Genomic DNA, 22740 nt, shown 5'->3' on the forward strand with positions numbered 1-22740 from the left:
GAAAGTTATGCTATTTGTCAAGTATTATTTCTGTAGGCATTTTTTATTTCTCCTATCTACCCAACTAAAGAGATACTTTTTCTCTGATATCCTTGTTCTCCCACAGCAATTTGAATTCTCAATCTTTCTTCCATGGTACTGGGCTTTGTGTAAAGTAGAAGGTGTTGCAGTGACACTTAAGAGTCCCAAAGATCCCTATGGGGTTTGTGAGGTCAAAACTATCTTTATAATAATACTAAAATCTTATATACTTCTTTTCACTCTCATTCTCTTGTGAATATATGATACAATTGGAAGTAACAACTGATAAATATGGAAGCAGATGTAAGGATCCATCTGTCTTTTTTTAAGCCAGGTGTTGAAGACATCTGCAAAAATAGAAGCCAGTGCACTCTCTGACTAAATTGTTTTTGTGACCACATAATTAATTTTTCATAAAAATATGTAATTTATATTGATATGCAATGGATTTATTATTGTTGTAATAAATTAATAATTTAAAATAATATATTTTAATTTTAAACACAGTAGATATCCATAGATATAACTTGCAATAAGCAGGAAGTTCTTTGGGGTTCTCAGTAGTTTTGAGTATAAAAGAGGTCTTGAACAAAAAGATGAAGTGGAGGAATCATAGTAGATAAGAGCAACATTCCTATTCCAAGCCTTCATCTTGTGTTGTCATTTAGAGGTAGAGGAGAAATAACATCACCCTTATTGCCTTTGATTTTACATTTTTAAAAGTTATGTACAGTGGTATATTACTCAACCATAAAATAGGATAAATATTTGCCATTTGTAACAACATGGATGCACCTAGAGGGTATTATGTTTCGTGAAATAATAAATCAATTACTGTGTGTCTTCATTTATATATGGAATCTAGAAAATAAAATGAATGAATATAACAAATAAGGCAAACTCACATACAGAGAACAAACTAGTGATTACCAGAAGGGAAAGGGGTAGGGGAGTAGCAAGAAAGGTGAAGGAGATTAAGAAGTAAAAACTACTAGGTACAAAATAAATAGGTTACAAGTATTTGATATACACCACAAGGAATTTAGCCAATATTTTATAATAACCTTATATGGATTATATAAAAATATCAAATAGCTATGTTGTATACCCAAAACTAATATAGTATTATAAGTGAACTATATTTCAATTTGAAAAAGTGCAGGTCACCAATGTACCATGATCAGGTTAGCAAATGAAATCTCTAGGTAGAGAACTTGCCGGAAACTCACCTTGAAATTTTTGAGGGTATGATTCTCCTCCCATATGAACTCTCCCCTGTGTTAGAGATAATGAGTGGATTCAATTTTAAAACTTTGTATAGAAGTTAGATTGCTAATTAGTAGCTACCTAAGTAAGTCTAAGGTACCATCTTTTTAGGGCGATTCCTAACCCCAAAGAGTTTGCACCATGAACTTCTACAGGAGAATGTTATTTATTTATTTTTCCTTTAAACAGCTGCTTATCTCTCTCAGGGAGTTTCTTCTGAACAGGACATATACCTGGTATTTCACAAATGATTCACTGAAGAATATGAGAACTCTTTTTATGTAATCATTATTTAAGAAAAAAAAGTCCTAGAGGCTTTTCTGCCAGGCGAGCCCCATCTTTAAGCAATTATTTTTGGGTTCTGAGTACTAGCAGTACCCAAGGGCTTGTTGGAAGCAACATTTCTATTATTGATAACGATGAAAATGTTTGGCCAGGGAGTATATTCATTTTCCTCTTTGCCATTTATAATCGATTAATCATGGTAATCTTAAGTGTAGAGTATATTTTTATGACAGTTGTGCTTCAGAAAGAGAACAGGAATCTTGAGTTATTGGTTATTAAGTTTTGCCTATCTGTAACCTGCCCATTTTCAAGGCAGCTGTGGAAGTAGAAGGTTATTTTCTTTTTAAATGCATTTAGTTTCTTTGTCAAATTATTTTTACTGTATCTTAAAATAAATGAAAATATGGCAAAACATGTTAGTACTAGATGTTAGAAACGTGAAGCTTCAATAAGCTAGATATATGTATATACACATATATGTCTACGTAAAACATATCAAACTGTGTTTTTGAAAATTAGACAGATTGGAGGTGACTTTCTTCTCTTTTGGAGCTCTGCTTAAGTAAAATATAGAAACATAACGGTCTTTTCTATATTTTCAAGAAAATAAAAAAGGGAGAATGAAAAGTTAATATATCTCAGTTGCTTTATTGGTCTGACATCTCAAGCTCTTGAACTCATGGGATCAATTAGAAAATTTTTTCTTGTGGATAAAAGATGGTTATTAACACATATGACTCTTCCAGAGGATAGGAAATAAGCAAAGTCTAAAACGAAGAGAAAAACCACAAATATAAATGATAAAACCTGGCAACACATCACCTAGTAATGATGCTGTTTTAAGTGGTTTAAATAGAAGGTAAAGGAAACAGAGCTATATAATGTAATAATGTAGTTTTGGAGCCCTTCACCATTAATACTGATCACAGGATCTCCTGGAGTTTTGGGATATGAAAACTGATCATAAGAAAACTTTAAAAATTGAGTGTTGAATCAGTTTGGTAAAAATTGATGTTAGTTGAGATTGAAATCTAAAGACACAGACATCCTTTTTAATAGTCTGTTGGTGGCAGAACACTCACTTCAGTATGGCTTATATTAAAAAAAAAGTCAAACTTTGTTACATAGAAATAAAACCTGAGAGAAGAAATATTATAGACATTTAAATATTATCCTGATTAGTAATGCTGTCTTTTGAAAAAAATCTGTCCTATTTCTCTAAGGTCTTTGCTTTAAACTGTGTGTGTGTGGGTGGGGTGTGTGTGTGTGTGTGTGTATGTGTGTGTGTATGTGTGTGTGTGTGTATGTATTGTGTCAATACTAGTAGAAAAATTGGAATCTGACAGTTGTCACTAAAATCCATTTTTAGGCCTTTATAGCAGATAAAATCAATCTCCTGTTAGTAACCATAACAAAGTAAAATAGAAAATAAAAGAAATGTTTGTATAAAAACCAAAATAGACTCAGACATAGCAAACAAACTTCTGGTTCAAAGGGAAGAGGGGAGGAATAAATTAGGAATCTGTAATGAACAGAGACACACTACTATATCAGATCAGATCAGATCAGATCAGTCGCTCAGTCGTGTCCGACTCTTTGCAACCCCATGAATCGCAGCACGCCAGGCCTCCCTGTCCATTACCAACTCCTGGAGTTCACTCAGACTCACGTCCATCAAGTCAGTGATGCCATCCAGCCATCTCATCCTCTGTCGTCCCCTTCTCCTCTTGTCCCTAATCCCTCCTAGCATCAGAGTCTTTTCCAATGAGTCAACTCTTCGCATGAGGTGGTCAAAGTACTGGAGTTTCAGCTTTAGCATCATTCCTTCCAAAGAAATCCCAGGGCTGATCTCCTTCAAAATGGACTGGTTGGAACACGGACTTACTATATAGCAGAGGGAACTATATTCACTATCTTATAATAACCTATAAAGGAAAATAATCTGAAAAACTATATATATATATATATATATATATATATATATGTATATAACTGAATCTATTTGTTGTAGACCTGAAGCATTGTAAATCAACTATACTTCAATAAAAAAAACTAAAAAAATTTTGCAATTAATAAAGGTACTCTTGTCTTTTTACAGAAATATAATTGAGAGTTAACAATATTTTACTTAATTCATTAATGAATAAACAAGTCTAAAGTACAACTTTAAGAAAAAAGTTTCCAAAAACTTGGAGAAAATACTGGAAGATGTCAATAGAAGGATATAAGAAATAGGTAGAAATGAAGGGTTCTAAAACAAGGTTTTTTGACTATACAATCACAGATGATCTCAGGAAGGAAGTTGAGGAAACACTGAAAGAGATCAATGTGTCTGTATAGAGAGCTCTTTGAGCTCAGACATAAAACGATCGTATATAAAAGAGGCACATGCCAAGGACAAGCACAAAAGAGCGGCACATTTCTAAAGAGCAGGGTCAGGAAGGCTAGAGTCCAGAAAGACTTTGTGAGAAATGCTAATGGCTACAAAAGTCCCGAAAGCTATGTTTGGAGCAAACTAAAAACAAGAAAAGGATAGATTCAAACTCAAGGAAAATAATGTAATGTCAAAAGAGGGCAGAGAGAAAGCAGAACTTTCTAATTCCTTCTCTGCCTCTGTGTTGTCTGTCAAAGACTAAAATTTATTTATTTGTTATCAACTTAATGAGCATGCCTGCCTGCATATGCAGTCATGTCCAACTCTGCTACCCCATGGACTGACATCAATTTATATTCTACTCGAAGTATGGTCTATTACAGAAAAAATTCTGTTCAAAATGCTTTAGTTTTTAAACATTTTGATATGATAGGGACATGTGTGTGTGTGTGTGTGTGTATGAAGTTGCCTCAGTTGTGTTTGACTCTTTGTGACCCCATGGACTATAGCCCGCCATGGGATTGTCCATGGGATTCTCCAGGCAAGAATACTGAAGTGAGTTGCCATGCCCTCCTCCAGGGGATCTTCCCAACCCAGGATTGAGCCCAGGTCTCTTGAATCTCCTGCACTGGCAGGCAGATTCTTTACCACTGTGCCATCTGGGAAGCATAGTGAGTTATTTCAGAGGTGAAGGGAAAGGATTTATGGAATGATGCTCTAACCTGCAAAGTTACTATAAAAATTGTTCAATAATGAGTGTTATTAACTAAACTAGTCTATCTAAGAATTTTCACATGTGCTCATGCTTAGACTCATCTTACCCACTGAAATGTAATACCTGTTGGTCATTCCACATAGAATTTTTTTTCTGAAAGAATGTCACAAACAACACACCATTTATCTAATCAACCAGCATGTCCTTTAGCTTTCTCTTCAACATATATCCACATTCTGACTACTTGACATTTCCATAGTCATTACTTCTCACTATGCCCATTGCCACCATCCAGCTGCCATTATCTTTCACCTGAACCATTCTCATAGCTTCTTATTAATTAATTTTTTACAATTTTTTTTTGTCTGTGCTGGGTATTCATTGCTGTGTGGGCTGCTCTCTAGTCTCTGTGCATGGGGTTCCTGTTGTGGTGACTTCTTTTGTTTTGGAACCTGAGCTCTAGGGTGCACAGGCTTTAGTAGTTGCGGCACATGGGTTTAGCTGTTCCATGGCATGTGGGATCTTCCTGGATCAGGAATTGAACCCATGTCTAATGCATTGGCAAGCAGATTCTTTACCACTGAGCCACCAGGGAAGCTCCATAAGTTCATAACTATTTTCAACTCTACCCACCTCTACAACTTGTTGTCCATGGCCCCCAGCATACACACAGACACACAGACACACACACACAGACACACACACACACACACATTACTATAGTAATAATATATATAAACAATTCGATGAAAAGCCTAACTGTGCATACGATCTCAGCATGACTATTTTTTATCCCTCACTTCTCCTTTAAGTTTTATTTCTGGATGAAAACTTGGTGATGCTCCCTGACTACTTGTCTATCCAGGGTAATAGACAGTTTTACCACCTCTTTAAGTTACACTCATGTCAGAAATTAGAATGTCCTTCCCTTGATAATAATCAAAACCTTGAGCTTGTTTAAAATCAAACCTTTTACACTCCTGAGCCAGACCCACATGAGCAGGTCATTTACAATAGGGAAAGAAGGCATCTTGCTCTCTCTTTTTCCAGCTGAGTAGGTAAAGATTCAGACCCCCGCTGACTTAAGTGCATGGACAGAGAGAAGAGGAAAGAATAGTGTGTTGGTTTTAAAATGTAGCCACCAATTCTTTGCTACTCTTCCCATTCTGAGGTTGGGTGCGTATGTAATACCTTAGAATCTTGGTAGGTCTGTGACTGTCCTGGTCAAGAGAGTGTAGCAGAAGTTATGTTTGAAACACCCCCAGTCATTTGAATCTTCCCAGCTGAGGTCCAGATAACATGAAGCAGAAATAAGCGTCCCCTGCTGTGCCCTCTTTGACTTCCTAACTGACAGAATCTCTGAGTTTAATAGAGTTACTGTTGTGTTAAGTCACTAAATTCAGGGTAACTTGTTACATAGCAGTAGAACATAAGGCGGGGATTTTCTGTACTGAACTTGAACTTGTTACTTAAGTTATTATTTTTGTGGTCTCTGGGGTTGGTTAATGTTTAAATTGGACTCTTTCCCTCAAGTCATTTTTAGACTCTCCTCACAGATCCTTTCTAGTGGCAACTCCTGTGATGAGAGAAGAGGATGGGGCTCACAACATATCATCTCCAAAGAATTTTCTCTCATCTCCACTTCCTCCTCTGCCCTCTCTTGCTCCTTTTCTTGGAGTGCATGAAGGTCTCTTGATTAAAGGGCACCCAAGTTGGGAAATAGGCTCTGAATATTTCCTCATAAATTCCACTTAACAGAGTCTGCTCACATGTGCTTTGTTAAGTACTGGTACTTCTACTGAAATTGAAGTCTCATTTTAATATCCTATTAAACAGAATATAATATGTTAATTTTATTTTACTTACAGAATTCATTAGTAATCTTATATTTATAGGATGGTTATTGATATGCAGGCATAATTTTAAGTGTTCATTTATACTTGATGCAGTTTAATTTTTGCCTTTGCTGTATTTGACATTTTGAGGATCTGTGAAGGACCTGGGTGGTATTTCCTGCAAATCTGAAAGGCTATTTATATCTTGCATCAAGTACAGAAACAGTGATAGTGAAACCATTGTTCTCTCTTCTATTTACAGCCTGGTCTGCCTACAGTACCATTAAAGATGAGGAGTATCAAGGTGGGCAATTTATTGATGTGTCAGATGTTCAGAGTCAAGAGCCATCCTTTTGTTGTTACTTTTACAACCTGCCTGAGTGGCTGGGAATAGTGCCTGAAAACCCCACCCCCCGACCCGTGTGCCTGGAACTTAGCAGACACTCAATACATATTTGCTTAGTGGTAAATATATTCTTTGTGGGCCATATGGATTTTGTTGCAAGTATTCAACTCTGCTGAGGTAGTGTGCAAGCATGCATACAGTATGTACATGAATGGTCATGGCATGGGCCAACCCCTGCTTTAGATTCAGACAGGTCTTGGTTTTCAGTTTAGCTCTACTCTGTGCAAGTCATGGAATTTTAGTAGGTCATGTAATTTATCTGTGCATAGGTCTCCTTATCTGTAAAATGAGGGAGAATCATTGCTTCTTCCTTGCTGTTACAAGGAATTTTATAAGATATGTACATGAGGCAGTTAGTATAGTATCCAGGACATTCTAAGCATGTGGGAAAGTGATGATATTATCATTTTTCTTATGCTTCTTCAAGACTTTGAAGTACTGGCCATTTCTTTAGACCATATTTCCATCATTCCTGCTTTGCCCAGAATTAGTCTTGCTTCACAGGGAACTGGGAATGCTCTTCTGCAGAGACTTCTGATCTGTCTGAGTTACTCCATTGCTGATTTTGAAAGATGTATCAATCTCTTTATACCCTACCAGACACCCTCAATCCTTTAGGAATGTTTTTCAAATGTTTCACTCCTCCATTCTCGCTGTCATTGATCTAGTTCAGTTGCTCATCACAAGAGCTTCCTTATTGTACTTTTGTACACTGAGATCTTAATTCCTCAATGTACCTTCTACCTATCTACCTAATTTAGCTTTTAAAAGCATACCATGACATCACTCCAGTAATTAAAAATATTTGACTGCTCCTAGATGATTATAGAATAAAGTGGAAATCTCCTGCTCTGGCATCCAAGATCCTATATCTGGGTCCATTCTGCTTTTCCAGGTTCATCTCATATTTTCCTCATGATCTATATCCTGGCTTTACCAGATAACTCACATTTGCCTTTTCATCCTGAAAAAGTATCATGTTTCTTCCTTGTGCTTTTATATTTCTTTTGTATTCATAATTATGATTGGCATAAGAATCTCTATCCAGCTAAACTTTGACATTCTTAAAGATAGGGGCTACTTTCTTTATCTTAAAATTAATTTTGGACTGTCAAAAAGGTAATGTAATGGTCAATTTCAGTAATCTCCTTGGGAAGGTTCTATGTGAAGTGCTACAGCTGTCTTTTTAATCTTCTCTTCCAGAATCTCATTTTCCAAGTCAGAGATGAATATTAAATGACGGGATGAAAAACACAGAATCTTTATGTCCTAGGGGGGAAAAAAAACTACACACAACCTGAGTTACTACATCTAAAAACCTATTAAACCTTCCTCTCAACACTGGTGGGGTTTTCATTCCTATTTCTTAAATGCTATTTGTACAAATCTCTTTCAGCATTTCTCAGATTCCACTGTAATTGTTGTTCACACATTTTTGTACTAGATTTAGAATTTTCAAGGGTAGGAATCATGTTTTATTATCTTAGTATAATATCATAGTAAGTATTCAAAAATTTTTGTTGAATGGATAGATGGATGAATGGATGACTGAATGGTTAAGTCCCTAAGCAATAGCCTTTTTAATTAAATCTATTAAGACTACAGTGTTTAGTTAATATGTTGAAATTTCTTTCTGCTTCTAAGTGTTAAACAAGTGAAAAAGGAGGTATTTAAGATGACAAACATCTTCAAACATTGCTTCATACTATGAATAGCTTTGAAAAATCCTGAAAACTAAACAAAAAAGCAATTAAGGAAAGCAAATTGACGTGAAAGGTTGAATCACTAAAGAGATAATGGGAGAATTATTTTATGTGTGTAGATGTTTAATGCATAAATGTCAGTCAGTGTCAATAGCGTACTATTCTGTTTAACTTGGAAGATTTGTGATACTGAGAAGTACAAAATGTTGGGGAATAAGGAGACAGAAAGCTAAAGTGATTTGTTGTTTCAGAATGATGTTCTCAGATTAGCCAAATGTGAAACTTTAATTATGATTAGCCCTGTTTACTTCGCATTTGACAGAAATAACACATGCTTCAGAAATGTCAATTCAAAAATCTACTTGCCTTTTATTTCCCTCTGAAATTCTGAATGTTAACATTCTGTGCAATTCAGTCCGTAAAGTGTATTGTTTTTGGTCATGAGTGTTATTAAAAAATAGAATTTATTTTTTTTAAGTATATGCAGGCCTTCAATTCATGTCCATGTCTTTAATAAATCCAGAAGTTTCTCCTTAAGTAAATAACAGACACACCATGATTATAATATTATCATCAATTAAACAATTCTAAATATTTATTGTATTTCTTTCTAGCATAGAAATACAATAAATGTAATTTTATAGAATTTGTGTTAAACAACTTGAAAAAAAAACATTTTGCTATACTTCTTTAGTTGTTGTTGATTACTGGGGATAATTCGTCTCCAAGTTTAGAAAGTTAGGCTTTCTAAAACAGAAGTTTTTAGCAGTTTTTGAATCTTAAGTAGTTCTATACTATTTATTCTAGGCAACGTATTTTTTAAAAAGAAGTTAAAAAAAAAAAACAAACAAAACACCTGGCATTTTGGACATCAGATTGTGTTAGTTAAAAGTAAAAAACAAAAACACAAAAATGGAAAAAAATAACCCACATACACACCAAAATTCTGTGATGAGCATGCTGGAGAAATTTCAACAGGAGATTCTTTGTAAGGGCCAAGTTATATGATCATTGACATAGATAAACAAAGCAGAAACCCACAAACTGAATTTTTTTCATGGAACTCATGCCTCACTTACCAGTTAAGCATTCTGCTGAATTGCATGCCCTTGCCTTGTGACTAGAGCTACATAAAAGCATTGAAAACACTATTAATTCTCTCAAAAGACTGAAGAGAGACCTCTTTTTGGTATTTCAGGTGGATCTATGGAAATGGTTGTCATCATGATTAAGGAACGGGAATTCCGGTTGAGCTTGCCATAGAGGCAGAGAGGAAGAAGCTGTGGGAGTGCTTGGCAAGAACTACTAACACTTACACAGAGCTCCCCTTTGTCAAAGCATCACACATATGTGAGCTTATTGGTCCTTACCATATCTTAATATAATTACAATTTTCCTTTTTTGAAAAATTGTAAAGAACTAAAGTATGGATCAGTTCAGTTCACTTCAGTCGCTTAGTCATGTCCGACTCTTTGCAACCCCATGGACTAAGCATGCCAGGCTTCCTTGTCCATCACCAACTCCCAGAGCTTACTCAAACTCATATCCATTGAGTCAGTGATGCCATCCAACCATCTCATCCTCTATCCTCTCCTTCTCCTCCCGCCTTCAGTCTTTCCTAGCATCAGGGTCTTTTCTAGTGAGTCAGTTCTTTGCATCAGGTGGCTAAAGTATTGGAGTTTCAGCTTCAGCATCAGTCCTTCCAATGAATATTCAGGACTGATTTCTTTTGGGATTGACGAGTTTGATGTCCTTGTTGTCCAAGGGACTCTCAGGGGTCTTCTGCAACACCACCGTTCAAAAGCATCAATTCTTCCGTGCTCAGCTATTTTTCAAGGCTTCTTGAGGGGTCAAACAATAAAACTATAGGTCAGGCAAGTGGCACTTCCAGTGTTAGATGCAAGAACTATCTCTAAAAACGTTGCTTTACAAACAACAAAATAACAATCTATTTTCTCAACTAAATGGCAGAAGGGAAAATAATGATGTTAGTTGTTTATAAATTGCTGCAGATAAATAGTAGGTGAATCTGAAAAATAATTGTAAACTTTCTTTGGGATTGGAATGAAAACTGACCTTTTCCAGTCCTGTGGCCACTGCTGAGTTTTCCAAATTTGCTGGCATATTGAGTGCAGCCCTTTGACAACATCATCTTTCAGGATTTGGAATAGCTCAACTAGAATTCCATCACCTCTACTAGTTTTGCTCATAGTGATGCTTTCTAAGGCCCACTTGACTTCACATTCCAGGATGTCTGGCTCTAGGTGAGTGATCACACCTTCGTGAGTATCTGGGTCATGAAGATCTTTTTTGTACAGTTCTTCTGTGTATTCTTGCCACCTCTTCTTAATATCTTCTGCTTCTGTTAGGTCCATACCATTTCTGTCCTTTATTGTGCCCATCTTTGCATGAAATGTCCCCTTGGTATCTCTAATTTTCTTGAAGAGATCTCTAGTCTTTCCCATTCTGTTGTTTTCCTCTATTTCTTTGGATTGATCACTGAGGAAGGCTTTCTTATCTCTTCTTCCCCATACTAAGTCAGTATCTATACCCAACTGAATCCTGACCTCAGGCTACCCTTAGATTTTTCATGCTAAGAAGTGTGTAGTAATGGTTAGGAGTCTGACTCCACCTATCAAAGGTGAGATAGATCAAAGTCTGAAATCTACCTGCCTCTTACAAACTGGGTGATATCACCAAGCATCTTTCTAGACCTCTCCAAGCCTCAGTTTCCTCATCTGTCTACTGGGGATAATAGTAGTATTTACCTCAGCTCATGCATGTAAAAGGCTTTGCCCAAATGCTAGGGAAATATCAAGTATGGAATACATTTAAATTATTGTTTTTTCTTCTCTCTCTTTTCCTCTTATCTCTATTTTTCCTTGTTATTATCTTGCTCTGATAATTAATTCTTGCCTAGATGTTAAAGATTTAATATCAGATATCCAAAGCCATTTTCAAGTAAAGAAATGCTTTATGGTTGATGATGCCTTAACCCATTAATTGTTCTGAGCCTTAAGTGCAGAGGTTTGGTTTAACTATAATATTCAATTTATTATACATGCAAGTTCTCTCTAATTTACTTATTTGTTTGGTTGCTTTCTGTTTTCATTCCTCACACTCCAATAGTAACCACTCTAATGTATTTAATGCATATCTTTCTGTTTATATTTTTGTCAAATATGTATTTTTATTTTATTTGCAAGTATTTTATTAATAATTCATGTAAACAGTATACTATCTACTAGTTCTCATTTGTTTTCATGTCTTTTCACTTATGGGATGTTCTTTACTGCTGCTGCTACTGCTAAGTCACTTCAGTTGTGTCCGACTCTCTGCGACCCCATAGATGGCAGCCCACCAGGCTCCCCCGTCCCTGGGATTCTCCGGGCAAGAACACTGGAGTGGGGTGCCATTGCCTTCTCCTGGGATGTTCTTTAAGATTCAGCCAAATCTGGTGCCTCATCTTTAAGTGCTGTATAGTACTCAGAGGTGGACATTAATTCAAATCTTTTCCAAAAAAAAATTTTTTTTTTAACCAAGAACTGCTTAAGATTTAGGAAAGTGAACTTATACCCCTATAGCCTCTTAAAGTGGAGCCCAAAGTTCTAGGCTCAAGCTCCATATTTCTTTGAAACAATTTGATTTATCATATAGAAAGAAATCATGGATTTTGCAGTCTATTTCATAGTATGTCCATTGTTTACTACAAAAATAATATTTTTTATGGTTAAGTTGTTTAATTTTAATCTTCACTAAATCAATGAACTTGGCCCTCTGTAAGATGCACTATTTTCCCCCCATGAGTTTCCATGCTGTCTGCATACTGCTGGGCAGAACAAGTTTGAGAAATGTGGTCTTAATCTAAATATAAACAGCTTCTAAAAGTGGGATTTCAGGCAAAAATTTGCTTAAGTGACAGAGAGTAATACTTAAATCCCTTCTTATTATGAAAGGCAGCCCTGATAAATATACTTAGCACTGAAAACTCAAAGTATGTCATTTCCCACAGTAAACAGCTAAAGCCATAACTTCAAAGGATAACTAACTGTGTTCCTAAAGGAAAATTCTCTGAAAGACGCCAAACCTTTAGGAGATTTTCTACAAGGTATAGAGTTGACACCAAGAGATATTTTGGTTTGGCAAACCTCCCCTCATTTTCACTAACAGTTCCCCAAGTCACCTAAAAGAAACAAAAAAACCTAAGTAATAACTTCAGATGTTACCTGTTCCAACCAGATGGCTTCCCACATCTATTTTGCCAGACATGCTAGCCCCAGCATATCTGCTTTCACAACTTTGGTGGTGGTGTCCTAAGCTTTCCCTTCCTTTTTCACTGTTTGTTCTTTGCGGTTTGGGTCAAGGCTCATCTATTTACTTGTGCTCTGTTGGATTTCATATGTCATTCTGTTTTTTTCTGAACTGCCTTGTCACTTAAAGTCTCTTTAATTTAGCTCTTTTTCTTTGTGTTTGTTTCATGTATGTTAATCTTGGTTGTGGGCTTCCCTGGTGGCTCAGATGATAAAGAATCTGCCTGTAGTGCAGAAGACCCGGGTTTGATTCCTGATTCAGGAAGATCCGCTGGAGAAGGGGATGGCAACCCACTCTGGTATTCTCGCCTGGAGAATTCCATGGACAGAGGAGTCTGGCGGGCTATGGTCCATGGGGTCGTGAAGAGTCAGATGCTACTGAGCAACTAATGTACCACACTACACTATTTTGATTGTAAGCTCCCTGTGGGAAAAGGTTATATTCTCTGTATTTTTCTGAATCTTCCTTGGTATCAAGTATAGAAGCAGGCATGTAGTAGATCCTCAGTAAATGCTTATTATTTGATTTAATTGCCTTACCTTCAACAATTTGGTTGAATTTTAATTGTATATCTTCTAAGCAGTGCCATTCAAAGAGTGGATCATAGACCAAAAGCATGGGCATCATTTTTTAGAAAAGTAGGATCTGAGTTGTTCCACCTCAGACTTACTGGATCAAAATATGCATTTTAAGAAGATCTCCAGGTGACTCATATGTACATTAAATTTGAGACATACCTAGTATTTTTCAAGGCCCTAGGTGTCAGTAGGTTAACAAATTTTATAAATGCTCAGTATGATACATTTTATAAATGTCAGTATCATTAAATGTTATCTAAAGCTTGGAGAATTTGAAACCAGAGTAAGGTGCAGAACATCTTTTTAAAACTTAATATCTAGATATTACCCTTGGACCAAACCAGGCCCACGCCATGGCTGGTCCATGGCTTATGAGCTACGAATGGTATTCACATTTTTAAATGATTGAAAAATATCAAAAAGATGTTTCATGATATATAAATGTTATATAAAATCAAATTTTAGTGTCCATAAAGTTTTATTGGAACAAAGTCACACTTATTTGTTTATATAATGTCTATGGCTGCTTTCCCAGGTGGTGCTAATGGTAAAGAACCCACCTGCAAACGCAGGGGACATGAGACTTGGGTTCAGTCCCTGGGTAGGGAAGATCCCCTGGAGGAGGGCATGGAAACCCACTCCAGTATTCTTGCCTGCAGAATCCTATGGACAGAGGAACCTGATGGGCTGCAGTCCAAAGGGTTGCAAAGAGTCAGACACGACTGAAACGACTTAGCACTCACACACATGGCTGCTTTTGCTCTACAAGAGCAGAGTTAAGTAGTTACAAGGGAGACCTTAGAGTCTGCAAAGCTAAAACTATTTGCTCTCTGGTCATTTACAGAGAAAGTTTACAGTTTCATGATGCTTGTTTATATAGGAGAAGCTCCAGAGAGATCTAGTTAAATTTGTGGAAAAGCAACTATAAATTTTATACATTTGTTGGCTATAATATTCTATGTCTATACAATGCATCAAGAGGCTCACTACTGTATTATAAAATTACATGCTGTGAAAAAATTATTTTGAAACATCACAAGATTATTATTTTGTGGGATAATGGCTTTCTTTTCTAACCAGTCAGGATAAGAAAAACAAAAGTGCTTGAAAATATCCAGTATGTCATTGTCATTTGGAACTCAATAAGCTATTACAGTTTTGTCAGGTTCAATCTCTAAGGAGGTGAATGAAAATATATATCTTGGGCAATTTGACCGCCATCAACATCATGCATCGTGGTTACTCTGACATCTGAAGAGGAGCAATTCTGCCCTGTCAACTTGGAGACTCAAAGCTGCTGGTAAAGGTCACTCCTTCCTTCACCTTTAGCCGCTGGATATCAGATTGAAACTACAGTGCGGAGATATGGAAAAGGTATTCTACATCCTCTGTCAAATTAGCCTAATCCCCATTAAGTTGTACTGCTAATTCAGCATGTTCCAGAGGCTCCTGACGCTATGAGAAATGTCACCCTATGACTTTAAAGGGCTTAAAGGATATGAGGCTTCTTGGTTTGAGTCAATTCTTTCCTGATACATCCTGGGGATTAAGGGGGTGGGGACCCTTCTCAGCTGCCTACGGGATCTCTGTACATCTTCGTATTTTAGGAATACAGAATGGCAGTCAAGTTGATTGACTGAATAAAACATAAAGCAGGAGGAATCCAAAGGCTGCCTGAAGTACTTGTGCACTTGTGTCCTTCACGTGCAAGACTTGTTAGAGTGAATGAGTGACACTCTAAACATAAATATGCTTAAAAATTAATAAATTCACTTTGAGGGTTGCACCCTCAAAATTAACAAACAAAATCCCACCAGAAAGGGCTAATTGCTGAGTTTTGAGCTCATGATTAAAAATATTCATTTTGAAAATCTGTACTGTTTAGTTGACAGCTTTCTGGATGACAATGAGAAAAGCGTGGGTTATGCTCTTCTCACTAGTAAAACACTTTGCATTTCTTGAATTCAGATTCTTTGCTGAGTAAAATAGACTTTTACTTTATCCCCTGTAAAAGTCTATTTTACTTTTACTGGCTTTTTAGAAAAATAAAATTCTATAATGTTAAGTAACAATTGTACAACAGTGTTTGGGGTACTTTAAATGAAGGGCTAGGCAAATAAGGTCATACTGAATAGCACAGGGAAATATATTCACTATCCTGCAATAAACCATAATGGAAAAGAATATTTAAAAAAGAATGTCTACATATGTATAACTGAGCCACTTTTCTGTACAGCAAAGATTGGCACAACATTGTAAATCAACTATACTTTAATAACTTTTAAAAGGGCTTTCAATTTAATTTAAAGGGCTTTAATTTCAGTCACTCAGTCTTGTCCAACTTTGTGTGACCCCATGGACTATAGCCCACCGTGCTCCTTTGTCCATGGAATTTTCCAGGCAAGAATACTAGAGTGGGTTTCCATTTCCTTCTCCAGGGGATCTTCCCGACCCAGAGATAGAACCCACATCTCTTGTGTCTAGTTTCCTGATGCTTGTTTATATAGAAGAAGCATATAAGACTGGTTCCAGTTGTCTTACAGGATTGGCAGGCAGATTTTTTACCAATGCACCACCTAAGAAGCCCAGCAATGTAAGTATCCATATAAACAAATCTCCCCAAGTTATAATGGAAACCCTCAACTATTTCACTTTTTTTCTGTTCCTTTTCTGGAAGAGAAGAATTATAGTGAATAAATAAAGGGATAATACTATATAATAATATCAAACTTGAAGCACATTAGAAAATAAAATCCTCATTTTCCTAGATGTTACAAACCTGGATTTAGAGATGAGGCTATTATAATAAAATGATAGCCAGAATGTTCTTATCTCTTGCTCCAACCTTTAATATAGAAGTTCCAGGGAGAGGCAGGTCCTCAGCCTGGCACTACTGTCCTTCTGTCCAGGTCTGCTGCTTTTCCACCAGATCCTGGGGTTTCAGAGGGTATTGTCAGTGTTGGGTCAGGTACTGTGCTTGATGCATTACAGGCCTTGAAGTATCCAATTGTTCAGGGTCCTTGATGGATTGGGAGGCAATGTCTCTTTCCTCTTTGTTAGACTGTTTCAGAATTTCTATACTGCTCTTGTTCATTGCCATTTTACAATGTCAGAAAACCCTCTCAATTTTTAATTACACATTTTTCTCTCTCTCAGATAGAACCCCGGCATATTCATGGGCCCAGTCTACAGGCAGGTTTAGCTGATAGCTACAGTGAATCGACATTCCCATTCCTGATTTTGTCATTAGGTCAGTTCATTATGCCTTCCTCTTTGTCTCCGTGGAATAAATGACTACCCATGAATCTCTCCAGTGCCCAGGCAAGTTGACCTGACAGATTTCCTTTACCAAGTCAATGCTTGTTCATCCCCAGACTCATCATAGCCTAGCAATGAGCAACTAAACTTATCTTGGTTGGGCCGTCCTCTGGTCCACTAGACGTGACTAGACACATCTGACTTTCAGCAGTGGACACAACCTTAGCTAAGCCAGTTGATCTGTGGGGGCTAAGGAATTTCCTACTGCTGTATTTGTATGCCATTCTTAAATGGAAAGTGGGATCAGCGTTTCCTCTCTCTCCCTATGAAACCTAGGAAGCACTGAATAATACACTAAGTTGAGGCAGACAGTAAGTCTATTTGAAGTAGTGTTGAAGGGGCTTCTCTTGCTTACTGAGTATCTATTATTCGTCAGGCACTGTGCTATGTGTTACTTAATTTAATTTTCAGAACAGTCTGCTTTGCTTTTACAGTTATATTGTTAAGTCAAAATAAACAATCCTCTCTCCCAAGACTGAAGGTTTCAATAACCTGCTCAGGTTTATACAATTAGAAAATGGTAGGGATTTCAAATGTTGGTCAATTGGACTGCAGAGCCCATTTTTTTTTTTCACTCTAATATGCTGAAGGTGTTTATATATCCTTCCTACTTATTTTGAAAATTCGCTAAATTCCTCTCTGTATTTGGATTCCATTTACATATTTTCCCCACTGCATTATTCACAATGACAGACTCATCCTTATTTTCTTTTTAACCAGAAACTTTTCACAATTACCTCTCCAGAAGAATTGTTGCAGTGTAGTCTCACAATAGAGAAGGAGCTGCTGTTAAAACAAATACGTCTAAACACTACTATCATTCTCAACACCTTGTACTGACAAAAGTTAGCTACTTACATTCCTGGAAGGGTAGGCTGGACATCTGCCATTTCCATTAGTAGAAGATGCTTCTGCCCAGTGATAAATTGGTTCCAGTTGTCTTACAGGATTCAGACATCTACCATGTCTAGCCAGGAAACCATCAACCCCTTTATCAATTGAGAAATAAGAGCAAAGTTAATGCCAAAAAAGAACAACAAGGTATACGATAGGTTCATAGTACTCTCTGTGTGTGGACCAGGAGGATTATGTCATAAATATGCTTGTGACAGTGCTCTGCTTGGAACTTCAGTTACAGAGACAATGGGTGTATCTACAGAACAACTGCTCTGTGTATTCCAGCATTGTTCTATACGTTGTAACAAAGAAAATAAGTAATTAGTGGCTTTTCATGCTAAATGTTTTAGCTGCAATTTTGTTGACTTTTTGGAAATTTAATTATTCCAGTGTCAATAAAGTAATTTTTGGTAAAACATACTTAATCAACCAAGGAGACTCTTATTTTATAGAATAGATAAGTCTGTTCCAGGCTTTCCTTGTAACTGTGACTATTTTCTATATGTGATCAGTTTTAAGATGTTAAATATGACTTTTTCATATACTTTATCATATGAAAGGCATGAAGTCAGTTAATGTGACTGATAAGGAAATTGAAGTGTTTTTTACTAAATATAAAAATAGGTTTTAAAATTTTGGCACTGTGCATGGTTGTCTCAGAAATGTTCTATTGATATGCATAAATAATGAAGTATATATTTTTTATGGAAATATTTTATTTGCTCTGTTCAATATAGTTAAGAAATAAAGTAAGCAAGAGCTGCAATACTGGTAGTACTCTTGAATGCATATGTAAGTGGCTAAAGATGACAAGAGGTTTTTTTTATTTCTTTAATATACAGTGTGGAATAGTTTTCATAATTCTTTGATGTCAGATTTGGAAAATATTGGTAATTATTTGATGGTCTATTCTGCGAAGGGAATGCAACATACATTGTTTTATTGGTGGAAATTAAGTTATAATTTCCTAATAGTTCATGTCACCCAAAACAATTTTGTTGTGTGCCTTCAAAATGAAACTATCTTAAAAACTTAAACGCTGGGATTTGAAATTCTGCAATTTGTGGTGCATACATAGAAATGATTCATAAATCAACACACAATTTGATGATTAAGAGATAAAACTCCGTCATAGAACAAGGATACTCTGAATAAAACTTTGGGGCAGGCAAGGAATATTCAATATTGAAGCTATAGAAGTGACCCTGTTCTCAAGGAACTTTTCTATCCTGACTCAGATGATTCAAGATTAATTCCACTAATCTATGTTTTGATAATTTTTAGAATAAATTTTTAAACGCTTTATGTAACTCTGTGTCCTAAAGATTTGTAAGCTAGATATCATGGTAATGTAGACTTAAAGAAATATATGCTAACTTTTCAGTTCAGTTCAGTCTCTCAGTCGTGTCCGACTCTTTGCAATCCCATGAATTGCAGCACGCCAGGCCTCCTGTCCATCACCAACTCCCAGAGTTCACTCAAACTCATGTCCATAGAGTCAGTGATGCCAACCAGCCATCTCATCCTCTGTTGTCCCCTTCTCTGCCTGCCCCCAATCCCTCCCAGCATCAGGGTCTTTTCCAATGAGTCAACTCTTTGCATGAGGTGGCCAAAGTACTGGAGTTTCAGCTTTAGCATCAGTCCTTCCAAAGAACACCCAGTACGGATCTCCTTTAGAATGAACTGTTTGGATCTCCTTGCAGTCCAAGGGACTCTCAAGAGTCTTCTCCAATTCCACAGTTCAAAAGCATCAACTCTTTGGTGCTCAGCTTTCTTCACAGTCCAACTTTCACATCCAACATGACCACTGGAAAAACCATAGCCTTGACTAGACAGACCTTTGTTGGTAAAGTAATGTCTCTGCTTTTGAATATGCTATCTAGGTTGGTTATAACTTTCCTTCCAAGGAGTAAGCGTCTTTTAATTTCATGGCTGCAATCACCATGTGCAGTGATTTTGGAGCCCCCCAAAATAAAGTCTGACACTGTTTCCACTGTTTCCCCATCTATTTCCCATGAAGTGATGGGACCAGATGCCATGATCTTCGTTTTCTGAATGTTGAGCTTTAAGCCAACTTTTTCACTCTCCTCTTTCACTTTCATCAAGAGGCTTTTTAGTTCCTCTTCACTTTCTGCCATAAGGGTGGTGTCATCTGCAGATCCGAGGTTATTGGCATTTCTCCTGGCAATCTTGATTCCAGCTTGTGCTTCATCCAGCCCAGCGTTTCTTATCATGTATTCTGCATATAAGTTAAATAAGCAGGGTGACAATATACAGCCTTGATGTACTCCTTTTTCCTATTTGGAACCAGTCTGTTGTTCCATGTCCAGTTCTAACTGTTGCTTTCAGACCTGCATATAGGTTTCTCATGAGGCAGGTCAGGTGGTCTGGTATTCTCATCTCTTAAAGAATTTTCCACGGTTTATTGTGATCCACACAGTCAAAGGCTTTGGCATAGTCAACAAAGCAGAAATAGATGTTTTTCTGGAACTCTCTTGCTTTTTCCATGATCCAGAGGATGTTGGCAATTTGATCTCTGGTTCCTCTGCCTTTTCTAAAACCAGCTTGAACATCTGAAATTTCACGGTTCACATATTGCTGAAGCCTGGCTTGGAGAATTTTGAGCATTACTTTACTAGCTTGTGATATGAGTGCAATTGTGCAGTAGTTTGAACATTCTTTGGCATTGCCTTTCTTTGGGATTGGAATGAAAACTGACCTTTTCCAGTCCTGTGGCCACTGCTGAGTTTTCCAAATTTGCCGGTATATTGAGTACAGCACTTTCACAACATCATCTTCCAGGATTTGAAATAGCTCAACTGGAATTCCATCACCTCCACTAGCTTTGTTTGTAGTGATGCTTTCTAAGGCCTACTTGACTTCACATTCCAGGATGTCTGGCTCTAGGTGAGTGATCACACCTTCGTGATTATCTGGGTCGTGAAGATCATTTCTGTACAGTTCTTCAGTGTATTCCTGCCACCTCTTCTTAATATCTTCTGTCTCTGTTAGGTCCATACTATTTCTGTCCTTTATTGTGCCCATCTTTGCATGAAATGTTCCCTTGGTATCTCTAATTTTCTTGAAGAGATGTCTAGTCTTTCCCATTCTGTTGTTTTCCTCTATTTCTTTGCATTGATTGCTGAGGAAGGCTTTCTTATCTCTCCTTGGTATTCTTTGGAACTCTGTAATCAGATGCTTATATCTTTCCTTTTCTCCTTTGCTTTCACTTCTCTTCTTTTCACAGCTATTTGTAAGGCCTCCCCAGACAGCCATTTTGCTTTTTTGCATTTCTTTTCCATGGGGATGGTCTTGGTCCCTCTCTCCTGTGCAGTGTCACGAACTTGCATCCATAGTTCATCAGGCACTCTATCTATCAGATCTAGGCCCTTAAATCTATTTCTCATTTCCACTGTATAATCATAAGGGATTTGATTTAGGTCATACCTGAATGGTCTAGTGGTTTTCCTTGCTTTCCTCAATTTCAGTCTGAATTTGGCAAGAAGGAGTTCTTGATCTTAGGCACAGTCAGCTCCCAGTGTTGTTTTTGCTGACAAACAACAGCAGTGACAACTGTGCCTACATTTTTAGAGGTTGACAAAACAACTATTAACAATGAGGAGGCAAAGGAAGAAAAATATATGTTCTCAGCTCACACACACACACACACACATAAAATAAAATGCTCCTAAGTTGGCTTAAAGCTCAACATTCAGAAAACTAAGATCATGGCATCTGGTCCCATCACTTCATAGGAAATAGATGGGGAAACAGTGGAAATGTGTCAGACTTTATTTTGGGGGGCTCCAAAATCACTGCAGATGGTGATTGCAGCCATGAAATTAAAAGACGCTTACTCCTTGGAAGGAAAGTTATGACCAATCTAGATAGCGTATTCAAAAGCAGAGACATTACTTTGCCAACAAAAGTCCGTCTAGTCAAGGCTATGGTTTTTCCAGTAGTCATGTATGGATGTGAGAGTTGGATGGTGAAGAAATCTGAGCCCTGAAGAATTGATGCTCTTGAACTGTGGTATTGGAGAGACTCTTGAGAGTCCCTTGGGTTGCAAGGAGATCCAACCAGTCCATTCTAAAGGAGATCAGTCCTGGATGTTCTTTAGAAGGACTGATGCTAAAGCTGAAACTCCAGTACTTTGGCCACCTCATGCGAAGAGCTGACTCATTGGAAAAGACTCTGATGCTAGGAGGGATTGGGGGCAGGAAGAAAAGGAGACAACAGAGGATGAGATGGCTGGATGGCATCACCTACTCGATGGACGTGAGTTTGAGTGAACTCTGGGAGTTGGTGATGGACAGGAGGCCTGGCATGCTGCAATTCATGGGGTCGCAAAGAGTTGGACACAACTGAGTGACTCAACTGAACTGAACTGAATAATGTAACTTAAAAAGACAGCTCAATCTTTTATTGTATTACTTTTCTTTTAGTACTAAGATAATTGGTCTTGTGAAATAAACTTTTAGAGAATAGATCATTTGGATTAAATTGGTTCTAACATTTAATAATGAGAGCCACCTCAGAAGCAGAAATGCCTTTGGAAATAGGCATTAAATAAAAATATACACAAAGTGGCTGAGTATAACATAATAAGTATTGTGTGAGCCTATGGAAGGCTTGGTGAACTATAGAGTCTAAGAATTGCTTAAAGATATTAATATTCCTTTTTTTTAAAAAGTTTTCTGTTGGCTAAAACAAAACAATTTGATTTGAAACCCTTCTTACATTGTTAAACCTAATTCTTTCCATTTTCTTTCTGAAGCATCAATTTTTGAACAACTTTAAGTTAGTTTAAATGGCTTAGATATGACTTAAAAAAAAACTACCAATATTTTCTAGTTTTGAGATGGAAATTATTAATTAGGGGAGCAATTTCTTTTTGGAGCTGTAGGATCTGACACCAAATCCACAGCAAGTTTCAGCAGAACAAGGCATTTCTTCCTACTGGGAATCACTTATTCAATTAAAGCATGCCTTCCCCTTTCAGTTATCAAGACAAAAGAAAATGGAAGATAA

The sequence above is a fragment of the Bos indicus x Bos taurus genome, chromosome 6 (assembly GCF_003369695.1).
Source record: "Bos indicus x Bos taurus breed Angus x Brahman F1 hybrid chromosome 6, Bos_hybrid_MaternalHap_v2.0, whole genome shotgun sequence".
In the NCBI taxonomy this organism is placed as follows: domain Eukaryota; kingdom Metazoa; phylum Chordata; class Mammalia; order Artiodactyla; family Bovidae; genus Bos; species Bos indicus x Bos taurus.